The sequence below is a fragment of the Sarcophilus harrisii genome, chromosome 4, assembly GCF_902635505.1.
Source record: "Sarcophilus harrisii chromosome 4, mSarHar1.11, whole genome shotgun sequence".
Taxonomy (NCBI): Eukaryota; Metazoa; Chordata; class Mammalia; order Dasyuromorphia; family Dasyuridae; genus Sarcophilus; species Sarcophilus harrisii.
Window position 1 is genome coordinate 181,107,355 of NC_045429.1, and position 14,681 is coordinate 181,122,035.

Consider the following 14,681-nt stretch of genomic DNA (forward strand, 5'->3'; position numbering starts at 1 on the left):
TGGCAGAACACATGCCTGGCAAGAAGGTGGGAATGGAGAAGCATTTTGCTTTATGTAATTGGGACCAAGCAGAGAGGGGAGCTACAAAGTCTAATTCAGTCCACCATAAAGGAAAGTTTTGGGTGGAGTTTATTGCTTTCCTGTCCAGCATTTCTGTGAGTGGGTCGAGGAGGCTGGCTTCAATCCTTATTATTGCCTCAGCATTTTGCTTTGATTTTTTTGTTCTTTCCAAGTCAACAAATATTTATTTAGTTTCTACTATTTGCCAGGCACTCTGTTGTGTCCTATACAAAGAAATGTCAAAAACAATGCCTCTCCTCAAATTGTTTACAGTCTAATGAATCTAGGTAGCAAAAAACATCCAGAGTAAAAATTTTCTTTTAATTTAAAAGAAGATGACATAGGATAATTGGGAAGATAATCTCAAAGAGAAAGGTTCTACTAGCAATCGGGGAATCAACAAAGATTTTTTGTGGAGTCGTAGCTGAGACTGGATTCCTTCCAGGAGATTGATGCGAGGAAGAGAGATTTCCAGGCATAAGGGACAAAATTGAGTCAAGAGATAAATGCTTTGTTATAGGACCTACAAGGAAGATCAGTGTTACCTATTCTAGGGCACATGGAGGGAAAATTAACTGTAGACAAAGACAGATGGGACTTAGGACATTTCTAGTGCTTTACTATTTTGCATGATTTAATTACTTTCTTTGAATTCATATGCTTCCCAATTTTTCTATGCACATCACACTTAAGGTACAATGATATTCTGTAGCATTAATTTACTGTAATTTGTTTAGCCATTCCTCAATTGTTGGATTTATATATTTTTTTCCTTTCCCCCTCTTTTTAAAACTTGTGTTTTATCTTTCCTCTCAGTTTTATGTCAAAACACTTTTAGTAACCATTTTTACAAGATTTTGAATTTCAGGTTTTACTCCTTCCCCTCTTTCTAAAATAGTAGGCAATTTGATAGAGTTTTTATATATATATGCAGTTATGTAAAACATGTTTTCTTTTTAGTCATAATTACAAAAGAAGAAAGATCAAAAAGGGAAAAAAAGCCATGAAAAAAAATAAAGTGAAATAAGTGTGTTTCAATCTGTATTCAGGTCTTTATTTGGTTATAGATACAATTTTTTATCATGGGTCCTTTGTACTTGTCTTGGGGGGGTCATTGTTTCTGAGAAGAATAATCAGAATAACTGATTATTATAAGGTATTGCTGATACTGTGCATAAAATATTCCAGGTTCTTCTCATTTCACTTTGCATCAATTCATATAAGTCTTTACAAGTTTTTCTGAAATCTGTTTGCTCATCATTTCTTACTACACAGTGGTATTCCATTTCATTTATATACCATAAGCTATTTAGCCATTTCAGATAATGGGAATGGCTGAATAAGTTAGGTTTAATAAGCTAGAATGGACTGAATAAGTTGAATAAGCTACGATGGACTTATCTCTTCTCAGCAATGTAGTGATACAAGACAGTTCCAATAGAATTCAAATGGAAAATACCATCTGCATCCAGAGAGAGAATTATGGAGTCCGAATGTGAATCAAACCATACTTTTTCATTTTTTTTTAAGTTTGCCTTTTATTTCTCATATTTTTTTTCCTTTTGTTCTGATTTTTCTTTTACAATATGACTATTATGGAAATATATTCAAAATGATTGTATGTATATAAACTATATCAGGTTGCTTGCTGCCTTGGGGAGAGAGGAAAGAAAGGAGATAAAATTTGGTACTCAAACTCTTACAGAAATGAATGTTGAAAACCATCAGTACATGTATTTGGAAAAACAAAATAACGATTGAGGGGAAAAAAAAGAATAGTAACAGAATTTTGAGTTAGATTTTCTCCTGAGCTGCCCTGCCCCTGCTATCTTTTTAAGAAGGTAAGCAGTTTGATATCATTTACACATGTGAAGTCATAGAAAACAAATTTTCATATAAGATGTCTTGTTAAAGAGAACAAACAATAAGAAAAATAAAGTTTTAAAAAAATGCTTCAACCTGCATATAGAGCTCATCAGTTTTTTCCCTAAAGGTGGATATTTTTCATCATGGGTCCTTTGGGATTGTCTTGGATCATTATCTTGATCAGAGCAACTAAGTCATAATTGTCCTTACAATATTACTCTTACTGCGTGCAATGTCTTATTAGTTCTGTTCATTTTTTATGAGTTCATACAAGTTTTTTTTTTTTTTTTTTTTTTTTTTTTTCTCTTCAGATTTTTCTGAAACCAAACTGCTTGTCATTTCTTGGAGTACAATTGTATTCCATCACAGTTGTATACCATTTCCCAATTGATGAACACACCTTCAATATTCAACTCTGCTCCCACAGAATTACTATAAATACTGTTGTACAAATAAGTCTTTTTCCTTTTTCTTAAATATATTTGTGATATGCGCCTATTAGTGGTATTGTTGAGTCCAAGGGCATGCACATAATTCCAAATTGTTCTTCAGAGTGGTTGGACTAGTGCCTACCAATAGTACATTAGTGTCTCTTCTTCTTTGCCACATCCAGCATTCGTCCTTTTCCTTTTCTGTCCTGAGCATTTTTTTCATGTTAGTAAGGATAGTTTTGATTTCTTCTTTTGAGAATTGCCTTTTCATGTTCTTTGATCCTTTAATCAACTGCTTGGGAAATGACTCTTATTTTTTATAAGTTTGATTCAGTTTTCTATATATTTGAAAAATGAGGCCTTTATCAGAAAAACTTGCTGTAAAATTTTCCCCACTACCTTTTTTTTCTTTTAATTTTAGCTGCATTAGTTTTGCTTGTGCAAACCATTTTTAATTTTGTGTAATCAGAATTAGCCATGTGGCAGAATACCTCTTACCATTTACCAATATAAGATCAAAATGGATATGTCATAAACATATTAGAAGAATGAGGAAGAATTTAGTATATATATATGTGGATAGGGAAAGAGTTCTTATGAACAAAAAAGGGATAGGCATAGAAGTTATAGTGGACAGTTTTAATTACATAAAATGGCCTAGGATTTCCTAATACTTAAAAATTTTTGCTTAAGTGCTTTAGCCCACATGAATCATAAGAAAGATAGTGTTTTAACTGGGATTAGAACCTTGGTCTAGAGCTGTAAAATGTTTCTTGATGTCTCATCATACTATGTAAATGAACTGTGGCTTCCTTAGTGTTATTGTATCATACCCCAAAATCTCGCAGGACATCCTTGTCAGCCATAGTTATAGTGGGAACTAGATGGCTGCTGATTTCCAACTTTCAAGCTGTAATTCTATCAATCTGGAAAAGCTTCAAAAATGGACTGGAAAGGGAATATGTTTTACCATTTACAGGACTAGCTAAAATGTGTGTTTTTAAAATTAGCTTTAAAATTTCATTCTACTTTAATCCCATATTTCTGTATTAGAGGAACAGTTGATACAAATCTGTACCTAGAATCAGGAAGTCTTGACTACTTCCAAAAATAGGTCTTACATATTTAAGTTATCATTTTTCTATCAGGAGGTAAGCTGAATTCATCTTCCTTTGGCATTGAGGTTGATCATAATTCTTAAGTGTAGCAGGCCAAATGTGGGTTGACTTATAAACCCAGGTTGGCTACAAAATGACAGCATTCTTTGGAGGAAGTAGTCACACTAGCAAAATGACATTTGCTTGAAGTTTTAAAGGTTGTGTGGGGTGCCTCCTTGAGTCATGTTTCATACATGGAGATCTAAATCTACCTTCATTTAATGCCCAGTGTCTTCTCATCATTGAAACAACTTACATTCTTGAATGTTTTCTTTAATAAAGCAATAAAAATATGGCAAAGCAAAGAAATAAAACAATGAGATTGTTAAAATCACTTAAAAATTTTGGACATACTATTTGTTTTTCTTTGAATTGATTAATTTGGTTTGTTTCTCTTTTGGTGAAGCCCCTCGTGTCCTTTGTAACTTTTGGTTTATATTACTGTTCTCTTTTCGTCTTATTTATTTGCATTAGGTGATGTAAGAAGATTATTATATCTAAAAAAGCATTAGTGGAGTGTCTCTTCAGATAGACTATTCCTGGAAACAGGAAGATTATCTATATTATTTGATATGTTATGAGTGATGACTGAGTTCAAAATTAAAAGAGAGATAACAGACTTGAAAAAGAGCAAAGATTCTATTGTTCATTTGCTATTGGAATTACTTAATATATATTACATTTGAATCTACAATGATTTGGATTTTGAATAGCAGCAGTATATTAAACTTTGTATAAATGATTAAATATTTCTTTGGTAAAATGCAGGAGAACCATGTTGCCATCTAGTTATGGCTTCTGAGTCTCATATTATATTTTACATTTGGGTATCATTGCATGTTGCCATTATCTTATTGGTATAAGCAGAGATTTCCGATATTTGCAAATGATGCTTGACCTCAAGAAATAATTCCTTTAAGTACAGACTATTCCTTCCTTACAGGGGCCCCGATATTTGCAAATGATGCTTGACCTCAAGAAATAATTCCTTTAAGTACAGACTATTCCTTCCTTACAGGGGCCACATATTTATTCTTAAAGCTATTAGGGCTTTACATATTTGAATTTATTTGGGGTGCTTTTTTCACCGGAAAACTTGTCAAATTATTCCTATTTGGCCATTGTGTTTCCCAGCATTGTCTTTAGCAGGACCTAGAAGGTTTATGGTCCATTTGGTCAGTTTCTTTTTATATGCTTAATTTGAAATTTTTATAAACTTCTTGAAAGGTAGTGTAGGGGATCACTTTTTTTTTTTGTATTTTCATTATTATCATCTTGCTTTGTATATCGTACATACTAGTGTTATTTAAGTTAAATTTACTGATCATTAAATTAAAATTGTGCAGCCACTTTTATATAATCATTCTCTGATTAATGATATATTTAAAAGTTTTAAATGTACATGCATATATTATTTCATGTGAATATCAAAGTAATCTTGTGATGTAGGTGCTCCATTTTACAGATAATGAAACTGAAATTCATAGATATTAAATGACTTGCCAGTGGTCACAAATGTAATAATTGTGTTTCATACCCAAATCATTTTGACTCCTAGGGCTATATAGGACTCCATTTAGTTTTTTTTGCTCTATCAATTGTACATTTTTATTGTTATCTTAATTGCATTCCTTTTATTAATGATCTCCTTGAGCTTATACTTAGCAGTAGAATTTCTGGGTCAAAGTATACGAGAATTTTAGCCACTCATTTCATAATATCCAATTACTTTACAAAATAATTATTTCAATTTCTAGTCCATCAGTAATCTATTACTGTGCCTATCTTACTGCAATTCCTTCAACAATTTGCTAAATATGAGGTGAACTCTTATTAGTTTTGACTTGCTTTTCTCTCATTTTTAGTAACTTGGAAAATTCTTTTATATTGTTAATAACTTAGAATTTTTTTTGGAAAATGAAAAGTGGATAAATGGAGGAAAAATAGATCTGATTTCTTGGATAAAGTTTTGGTATTCAAGGGGTATGTGTAGTCCATATATGCACATAGCATTGTTTTGATTTTTACAATTAAACATTCCTTTCTTATTTTTCTTTTGATATGGAGTACTTGAAGTGTTTTAAAAGATTGTTTGCTGCATTAAAAAACAACAAAAACATAACAGTAACAATAATTTTTAGCAAAATTGAGGCTTTTTTTTCTTGCTATATATCTAGTGTCACGTAATTGTTTCCTCTATTTAAAGTTATATATTATTGCATGGTGTAGGATATGGGAAATGTTTTCCACATATTTTATTATATCCTAGATAGGTTAAAATAAAGTAGACGGGTAAGCAGAAGTCCTCAGGATTTTGGTTAGGATTTTTTTTTTATTTTTTAAACTCAGATGAAACTTAGTATCTACTTATTAATTTCAAAATTAAGCTCTCTGTAAAGTAATTGATTTTCTTAGTGAAAATGTGTTGGAATCCTAGTGTTAACAGAACATGAAACAAGGTACTAAGTTCAACTGATAGAAACAATGCTTGTGTCCACACCTTTTGAGAGCTCATATAAGCTAGAAGTATTTAAGTACTCATTGGAGTTCACACATTTGGGAGATTTCAGGGTTTCATATGAGATATCTGAATTCACACCTCCCTTGAAGCTTTCAGGGACAGAGAGCACTCTGGGAGAAACTCATAATCCCATTCTCTCAGAAGAGATCATATATAAGAAACAGACAGAGGCTCTCTCGGGGAGTTCAGCTGAATGAGATTGAAGAAGGGAGCATCTGTCAGTTCAGCAGAAGCCCACTCTCGGAGTTGCAACCAGATTCACTTTCATCTCACACCACTGTGGTGGCTGGGCTTCTGCACTTCCCCCACTGATACCAAGCTGGTCTGAAAGGCTCTCCAGAAAGCTAGCCGAGCCCCAAGTGAAGGAGACAAGAGATCCATTCCATCTTTGTGCTGGCTGGAGGCAGAAGAAAACAGAGGCAAAGGACAAGCTGCAAGACTTCTTAGAACCAAGGAGAGAGAGAGGCCTCTAAGAAAGCTAACTGGGCTATATTGAAGGACATGATAAAAGATCTGAACTTTTAACACCTGACTGCATTTGGGTGATTATTGCTTTTAACTGAAACTAAGGCTGCCTCCAGAAAACCTCCCCAAGAAATCTGCTCCCAGAAAGAACCATTATTATTATTTTAAAGAAGAAAAAACACCACAAAAATGTATTTAATTTTAAAAATATTTTTTTCTTTTGTTCAAGACATTTAACAGATCTTTTGAATATGTTTCTTACTCAGCTTCTATCATAGTACTTTATTTCTTGGGAATATTATAGCATCAGTATTCTATAATCAGTGTGTGACTGGCAACATAAAGTATAATTAGTTATCGGTTAAACACTTCCCAAAGTCTTTGGTCTTCCTCCTGTACTCAAAAGGATACTTAAATCCATACATGTGAGCACTTTTCCCACAGGTATAGATCATGACTGTTGTGCAGTTTAGTAGATTGTGTTAGTTCTCATTGCCAAAACTCTGAAATCCATGGAGTGAAAAATTGATCCAACTTGGCTCATAGTCCTTAACCCAAAGCTTTTCCAGCTTCAATAGTATCTTCCAGAGCCTACTATGTTAGGATCTATTTTGTTATTTTAAAAAGTCAGAAAAATGTAGCTTTTAAAAAAATAAAATATTAATTGAAATGATTATTTTGGATTTTTGCCTATAAGATAACACTTTTTCTTCCAAATTAATTTCAAAATTAGTTCAAGAATGCTTTTGTGAATCCAAAGGTACTTCTTCATAGAAGTTGGTTTCCTAGATTTGTCTTTAGAGCCACAATATCGATAGGTTTTGGGAGGGGAAGGAATTTCTCATTTGACATATGCCTGTTCACATATTTTTGCAATGTTGACATGATATGTCTAGTCATCTAGGTGTTTCTTAAATTCCTTGAGGGTTTGCAGGTCTAGATTAATACCAAAGAAGAAGAGAGCACTAGTCATGCTATAATTATGTTACTGTAGTGTGTATACTACTTCTTACTACTATACACACTTTTCCCCTCTTTTACTTCTTTTCAAAAATGCTTTAAGGAAGAATGTGAAATAAAACCGAGATAGAACCCCTAATTATTTTTAAGTATCTCATGGAATGTTTATAAAGTTTCCTCTCTACAACCGACCTTAAAAGTTACTTGAAACTTGTAAACCATATCTTTGTTTAAAAAAAAAAAATGCCACCTGCATTTTTGATTTCCTTCACAAGCTAATTGTACAATAATTCAGAGTCTGATTCTTTTTGTACAGCAAAATAATGTTTTGGTCATGTATACTTATTATGTATCTAAGTTATATTTTAATATATTTAACATCTACTGGTCATCCTGCCATTTAGGGGAGGGGGTGGGGGGGTAAGAGGTGAAAAATTGGAACAAGAGGTTTGGCAATTGTTAATGCTGTAAAGTTACCCATGTATATATCCTGTAAATAAAAGGCTATTAAATTTAAAAAAAAAAAAAAAAAAAAATGCCATTCTAACCCCCATCCCTAGCTCATCTCTCCAAATTAAACTATAATGTACCAGAAATACAGTACTATTAGTAATATAAGCAGTGTCTCTGTGGACAAATACTTTTAGCTTGATAAGATGGATATTATGTATTTCTTACTTTGCCCTTTCCCCCCCATGAATGAGGACTTCCACAACTCTAAGCCATGCATAATGGCTTCCGCTGGAAGGAGAGTACTTGGAGATCAGGTGGCAAAAAGTTAAAATGTAAGAAACGGGAAGAGGACGACAAGAATGCTGTAGAAGATGTAAAGGAAACAGGTAGTAAAAAAGGGAGAGTAAAGAATTGAAGATAAAAACAAAGGATAATGATTCTTAGGTACAAGGAAGACAATGATAACTAGAAAATACAACGATAAGAAATTTCAGTTATTTTCTGTTTAATCTTCTGCCTGGTTTATAGCTTATAGCTCATGAAAAAGGTGAAAATTTAGCCCAGAGATGAGTAGCAGTTCTGAGTATTGAATAATGAAGAGGCAAGGAGGATTATCTCTTTCAGGAGTAGAGGAATGGGTAGTTTTATATAGCTATATAGGTTGTAATTTTATCATGGGGCAGGTAGGTGGATATCAGGTTTGGAGTCAAGAAGACTCATCTTCTTGAGTTTAAATCTGATCTCAGGTGCCTCTGGTCACTTTACTAGCTATGTGATCCTGAGCTAGTCATTAAACTCAGCCTTAATCCACTGGAGAAAGAAATAGTAAAGCATTCCAGTATTTTTACCAAGAAAACTCCATATTTTGGTAGACAGGATCATGAAAAGTTGGACGCTAGTGAATGACTGAACAACAGATGAGGACTAATGGTGCTGTAATTTTCTTGAAAACATAAATACTTATTTGAGAACATGGTTGTATAGCAAAACTATGTAAAATGATGTTCAGCTAAAAAAAAATACTTGATAAAAAAAATTATTCTTATTTGATCTTGAAAATCCTGCACTACCATGAGAAAGGAAAAGGGATTTTCAGTCTGATAACTTAATTCATTGAATTTAATTCAATTTAATTGAATTGGGTACCCAGTTGTGACCTTAGCAATAATGTTTTAACAGCATGAAGATGAGATCTGCTTATCTGTTTTGAGGAGTCCTCAAAATCTTCTATTAGGTGTTTTGCAATTCAAGCATCTCAAGAAACTTTCAGCAATTCATTGATGACATTGAGCCAGCTGTAGTATCAGTTTAGTTCAGGTGCATACAAATTTGCTTACCAAAGTATTCTCGATGAGTTATTCTCCCTTATTATACACAGTTTATTATTATTATACAGTTTTTATGCCTGATGGAAATAGAAAAGATGTGGCAATACTAATTAAGGTCCAAAGTGGGATTGAGGAAGAATAAACTATTTCGTCTAAGAGAGAGTACCCTGTGACTGTTAAACAATGATTTCTTTTGTGTTAGATAGTTATTTTATTTTATTAAGGCAAAGCCTTAAAAGAGAAATTCCAAAATACTTTTCTTTTTTTTTTTTCTTATTTTTTTATTTACAGGTTACAGGATAACTTTACAGCATTGATAATTGTCAAACTTCTTGTTCCAATTTTTCCCCTCCTTCCCTCCACCCCCTCCCCCAGATAGCAGGATGACCAGTAGATGTTAAATATATTAAAATATAAATTAGATACACAATAAGTATACATGACCAAACTGTTATTTTGCTGCACAAAAAGAATCAGGCTCTGAAATATTGTACAATTAGCCTGTGAAGGAAATCAAAAATGCAGGTGGCAAAAATAAAGGGATTGGGAATTCAATGTAATGGTTTTTAGTCATCTCCCAGAGTTCTTTCGCTGGGCGTAGCTGGTTCAGTTCATTACTGCTCCATTGGAATTGACCAAAATTATTTTCAATGAGAACATGACTTCCCAGGTCAATTGATATAATTACAAAGCATTTGCTGTGTGAGGGAAAATATAAATTCTTATTTACTTCCAACTTATGATATGCTCAGTCTTCCAAGAATGAACTAGGGGACAACTAGATGGTGCAGTGGATAGAGCACCAGCTTTGGAGTAAGGAGGACTTGAGTTCAAATCTGGCCTGAGACACTCAGTATTCATTAACTGTGTGATCTAGAAGAGGAAGAAGGAGGAAGAATGAACAACAAAAGGAAAAAGCAGTGTTCTGATGATGATGATTATCTCTTGAAAGACAAAATGCCACCCATGTAACTAAGGTAGACATGATTTTTATGAGTTCAAGTCACTCATGCTTAGTTTTTCAATTTGATACCTTCTTAAACCAAAAGTATTGACACTATGTGAAACTATGAAACAGTAGAGAGAGAGAGACAGAGACAAAGAAAGAAGCAGAGAATTTTCAAGGACTTTACAATCTAATAAGGGAAGGCAGTACACAAAAAGGAAAGGAGCTGGAAAGAAGACATTATACTTGGGGAATGTAGGAAAAGAGAGAAAAAATGGTACAATGAAGTGAAAAATGAGAACATGTTTTGACTTGAGCTCCCTCCTTAAATGGAGATTATCAAATAATAAAAATAAATAACTCCAGGTTAAGAACTCCAGAGGAAGGATATACTGTGACATATTTAACATGTATAGGATTGCTTGCCATCTGGGGCTGGGAGTGGGGGGGTGGAGGGAGGGAGGAGAAAAGTCAGAACAGAAGTGAGTGCAAGGGATAATGTAAAAAATTACCCAGGCACGGGTTCTGTCAATAAAAAGTTATAATTATGGGGTGGGGGGGGGGGGGAAACTCCAGAAGATGCTCAAGAAAGGAGAAGGATTTATGAAGACAATAGAAAAACAGGATCACTAAGACTATGGGATCCTAATCTGCAGAAAAAAATTTAAAAGTATTCTTGCCTCAGTTTTTGAAAAGCCATCAAGTTAGCCCAGTTTTCTCCCAGCACCTGTTTCCAGAATCCATGAAAACTTTCTAAAGTCTTTATATATAAAAATTTTGTGATCCTTTTGAAATTGTATTTTTTTCATCTTTTGATATATTGGAGTAAACAGGAATAATGAAATTGAGAACTTTTAATTGTTAAATTTTTACTGTTTTATGTTTATAATTTATAGACACTTTAGGAAATTTTATTCCGCATTTGTAGTCATTTCTGCATAAAGATCTACATTAGTAAGCCTAGCCTCCCTGTCTTTCTATTTTTTAAATATTAGAAAATCCATTTTTAATTACATCATTTTAATTTATGGCATGTTTTCAAGGAATTTGACCTGCCATCAATATGGAACTTGCCTGCCTGCTATTTTTAGGGTGTATAGATATGACTATTCTCCTGGAGACCTACAATAGATATCAAGCTACTGGCTACAAGTGTTTCAAGTGCTTATAAATTTCAAGTGGTGTAGACTGTACATTCTGTATGAAGGATATAGGTCATATCTTTTTAAAAAGGTGGAATCTTTTGGGTATGGGCATTTTTTTATGGGTATCTGCCCCATAAAGATGGAAATATACTTTATATAGGTATTTTTTGCTGCCTGCTTATAGTTTCAACCAATAATGGATTTAGAGATTAGAAAGTAAACAAAGTTAATTTTACTATCTCCTAATAATTTCCAAAGCTGATGTACAATATAGTGGTCCTTCTCTTTGCGAAGGTGAAACCCTTGTACAATAACCCTTTTTTCCATTCCCTGCTTTTTTCTTTTCAGCAATCCCATCTTTTCCCATTCTCTCCTTATCTATGACTTAGTTTTTCCTTCCCACAAACAATGCCCCTGTCTTCTCATTCTTAAAAAGACATATCCACCTGCCATTCCCCTAATCTTTCATCCCATATCTATTTTCTTTTTAACAACCCAACTACAGGCAGGAAAAATGCTGTCTGCTTTTTTGTGCCTTGATGCATTCACTTTTGCCTTACTCACCTTCCTCAAATCTGGCTTCCAATCGTATCACTTAATGGAAAAATCTTTTTTCTATTATCAGTAACCTTTGTATCACCAAAACGAATTTCTCAGTTCTCATTTTGCTTGACTCTTTCCATTTCCCTTTTTCATTCTATTTTCCTCCCTTCCTCCCTTCTTTTCTTCCTCCTTCCCTCCTTCCCTCCTTTCTTCCATCCCTCCCTCCCTCTCTCCATTCCTCCCTTCCCCCCTCACTTCCTTCCTTCCCTTCCTTCCTTCCTCTCTTGTTCCCTGTGTGACTTACCTAGGGTCACACAGCCAGGAAGTTTTTTTTGGGGGGGAAGGGAAGTAAATAATTTTTTTTTTTTTATAGATTTTTATTTACAAGATATGTGCATGGGTAATTTTTCAGCATTGACAATTCCAAAACCTTTTGTTCCAACTTTTCCCCTCCTCCCCGCCCCCCTTCTGCCAGATGGCAGGTTGACCAATACATGTTAAATATGTTGAAGTATAAGTTAAATACCATATATGTATACATGTCCAAACAGTTATTTTGCTGTACGAAAAGAATCAGACTTTAAAATAGTATACAATTAGTTTGTGAAGGAAATAAAAAATGCAGATGGACAAAAATAGAGGGATTGGGAATTCTATGTAGTGGTTTATAGTCATCTCCCAGAGTTCTTTCACTGAGTGTAGCTGGTTCAGTTCATTACTGCTCTGTTGGAGCTGATTTGGTTCACCTCATTGTTGAAGAGGGCCACATTGATCATCATATAGTATTGTTGTTGAAGTACATAATGATCTCCTGGTCCTGCTCATTTCACTCAGCATCAGTTCATGTAAGTCTCTCCAGGACTTTCTGAAATCCTCCTGCTGGTCATTTCTTACTTGGAACAATAATATTCCATAATATTACCACAATTTATTTAGTCATTCTCCAGTTGATGGGCATTTCCAGTTTCTGGCCACTACAAAGAGGGCTGCCACAAACATTCTTGCATATATAGGTCCTTTTCCCTTCCCTAAAATCTCTTTGGGATATAAGCACAGCAGTAACCTTGCTGGGTCAAAGGGTATGCACAATTTGATAACTTTTTGAGTATAGTTCCAAATCGCTCTCCAGAATAGCTGGATGTGTTCACAATTCCACCAACAATTTATCAGTGTCCTGGTTTCCCACATCCTCTCCAACATTCTGCATTATCTTTCCCTGTCATTCTAGCCAATCTGACAAGTGTGTAGTCAGCCAGAAAGTCTGAAGTGGGTGAGACCAGATTTGAATTCAGATCCTCCTGACTTCAGAGGTGGTGCTCTATCCGCTGCAACAACCAGCTGCTTCTTGCTTGACCCCTTTTCAATATTTGGTACTATTGATATAATTTTATACGCTACTCTCTAGGTTTTCCTGCTTGTCTGACTTCTCGTCAGGCTCTTTTACTGATTCTTTATCTATATTGTGCATTTAACCATATCTCTTACATATTCTTTCTCAGTTCTTTTACTGAACCTATGATTCTGTTGGGATGACATTTAACATATGTCTATGATCTTTTTTTTTTTTAATTAGTGCTTTTAATTTAAAAAATATATGCATGGATAATTTTTCATCTCTGACCCTTGCAAAATTTCTATGATCTTTTTTTTAAAGTAGGTTTTCACTTTTAACAAATCTTTACCTTCATATAACATATGTTTTCCAGAAGTACTTACAGATTTTGTGCTTATTGTTCACAAATCCCTTTATAGTGGGACTATGGACTAATTTTGGTTCACATTGCTCTTTAAAGTTCACTAATTGAAATTAACAAAACATTTAGAAAAACAGAACAAAAATAATACTTTCTTTACTTTAAGAGTTAAAGTTTTATTAAGGAAATGAATGCCTACTGTGTACTAGGTACTATTATTGGCATTGGGAATTTAAAGATACAAAACAAAAGCCTTGTCCTCATGGAGCTTATTATTCTTTAACAACTATCCAAATAAATATAATTCAAAATGGAGAATAGTACATAAGAGAGATAAGCAGAAAGCGATTAAATATTGGGGAGTGAAAGATCATTTTTTTTCCTTAGAGAAACAGGTAAGAATTCATTGAAAATAGACCACCTACATGCATCTTGAAGAAAGCAAAGAAGTTTTAATTGGCAGTTAAAAAAATGAATCCATTTTAAAGAAGAGTTTTTGTAGGCAGTAGGTGACCCAGGCAAGATTATACAATGGATCACAGCCTTGACTGAAATGGGTTTTCATAGGACAATTCTAACTTTTATTTTGAGGTTTGGTTTTTTTTTTTTTTTTTTTTCTAACTACTTTCCTCCAGAAATTAAGTATGCTACTCTGCAGGTCTTTCTGAGTCATTAAGTACAATTTCAGATGTTTTAGAGCTAATTACTCCCCAGAAGGGGGAAAAAATTCATTCAAAAAATAGATTGGAATCTTGGAGATTAATTTTACATGCAGCTTTTTAGAAACACAAGGGTTAAAGATGCATATAAAAATATACTATATATACCAATCAAAGGACATTATATATTTCTTATTCTACTGTAGTGGCATATCATAAAGATCTTGTGAAAATGTTTGTAGGAGCTTACCCGTAATAGAGAGAAAGAAAAGGTACTGTAAAAGTAGAGCCTGCTTTGGATAATGGCATATAAGACTGGCAATAATTAGTCAAGATGAAAATCTTTACACTTTTGATAGATTTTACTATTGAAGGAGTTTTGCACATGTTTTGGGGACTAAAATATAATTTTGGAGAGGTTTTGGAAAAAAATGTGACTGAAAAAGAAAAACC

At 33.7% G+C, this 14,681-nt stretch overlaps 1 protein-coding gene across 5 annotated transcripts in view; it reads left to right on the forward strand.

The window, feature by feature from the left end:
- CEP85L (centrosomal protein 85 like) overlaps positions 1–14,681 on the forward strand; it is a 142,556-nt gene that overhangs the window by 75,986 nt on the left and 51,889 nt on the right. The window lies entirely within an intron of this gene.